We start from the raw sequence: 1,482 nt of genomic DNA on the forward strand, positions 1-1,482 counted from the left end.
TATATATATATACATATGTACATATATATATATATATACATACATATATACCTTTCATGAATCTCTGTACTCTAACGATTTTGCGTAGGAGTATCTTACGGATGCTGTATTGTGTGTGTGTGTGTGTGCATGCGTGTGTAATATGTATGTATGCAATTAATGCGTCACAAGTGTTGCATGTCACGTGAGGAATTCCTCTGTGACGTCGCCTACAAAATGGCTGCCATCAACTTTATTATTGCTATTATCATTAATATTATTTTCACTATTATTATTATCATTATTATTATTATTAGTAGTAGTATTGTTATTATCATTATTAATCGTGGCAAAAAATATACTTCATTCTTCAACAAAAAGTTATAACAAGGGAAATTAGTTGTTACAATGGATGAACAACAGAAGTGCGTTTTTTTTTTTTGTTCTTTGTGTGTGTGCGTGTTTCCTTCCTTTTGTGTGTTTATCAGAGAGAAAACGTAAGTGTACGAATGTAGATGTGCGTATGTTGTTTGTGAGAGAGTGTGTATATGTATCTAACTGTATTCTTTTCATTCATTTAGTTTCTGTCATTAGACTGCTGCCATGCTGGAGCACCGCCTTGAAGGGTTTAGTCGATCAAATCTACCCGAGTACTTATTTCTGAACCGGGTACTTAGTCGATCGAATCCTTTACACAGAACCGCTAATTTACAGGAACATAAACAAACCAACACTTGTTACTAAGTGCCTGTGGGAGTACAAACACAAACATACACGTACGAGCGCACACACTCACACACACACACACACACACATAACTACATACAGGTATGTTGGTGCAAACGGGAAAAACAAAGCTCAAATTACGAGTATATTCAGTTTCTTCATTTTATCTAGTTTCAGCTCATGAACTGTGGCCATGCTGGGGTGCTGCCATTAAAAAATATGGAACGCTTCTGGAATTTGCGTGGCATCCTTGCGCAGGGGCCATGCTAATCTTCTCTGTATTGTTCCAATTTTAGAATATGTACCGCTATGGCTAGTATATTTTTGGTATTTAGCAGAATTGACAGATTGACTCAAGGTCCTAGAGTTTCTGGCGTTGACACTTACGACGTGCCTTTTTCAGTTTTTGTCGACCATATCAGCTCTCAAGATTTTGATCTGCCTGAAATTACAGCAACAGACATTTGCCCAAGATGCCATGCAGTGGGACTGAACCATGAATCATGTTGTTGGGCAGGAATATTTTTACCACACAGCCACGCCTGCGCTTACGTATATGTGTGAATGTGTAGGAGTGCGACAGAGAGAGAGAAAGAAGAGTCTGTGTATATGTCTGTGTATATGTGTGTATGTGCTACATGTGTGAGACTATATGTGTGTTATATGTGTGAGGACACCAAGTACTTATATTTATCATTGTGTGTGTGTGTATTTGTGTGTATGTGTGAGAGAGAGTGACAGAGAAAGAGAGAGAATGTATGGCTTTTTTTAATGCAG

At 37.7% G+C, this 1,482-nt stretch overlaps 1 protein-coding gene, 1 long non-coding RNA gene and 1 other non-coding gene across 4 annotated transcripts in view; 1 reads left to right on the plus strand and 2 right to left on the minus strand.

Moving 5' to 3' along the window:
- LOC106869949 (terepressin/terephysin) overlaps positions 1-1,482 on the minus strand; it is a 111,106-nt gene that overhangs the window by 76,963 nt on the left and 32,661 nt on the right. The window lies entirely within an intron of this gene.
- Positions 1-1,482, plus strand: part of LOC106869973 (uncharacterized) — a 43,207-nt gene that overhangs the window by 40,066 nt on the left and 1,659 nt on the right. The gene's annotated exons all lie outside the window — the stretch shown is intronic.
- Positions 919-1,022, minus strand: LOC128250569 (U6 spliceosomal RNA). The gene has a single exon (XR_008266608.1). It is a non-coding gene; the product is annotated as a U6 spliceosomal RNA (small nuclear RNA).

The sequence above is a fragment of the Octopus bimaculoides genome, chromosome 22, assembly GCF_001194135.2.
Source record: "Octopus bimaculoides isolate UCB-OBI-ISO-001 chromosome 22, ASM119413v2, whole genome shotgun sequence".
Classification (NCBI taxonomy): domain Eukaryota; kingdom Metazoa; phylum Mollusca; class Cephalopoda; order Octopoda; family Octopodidae; genus Octopus; species Octopus bimaculoides.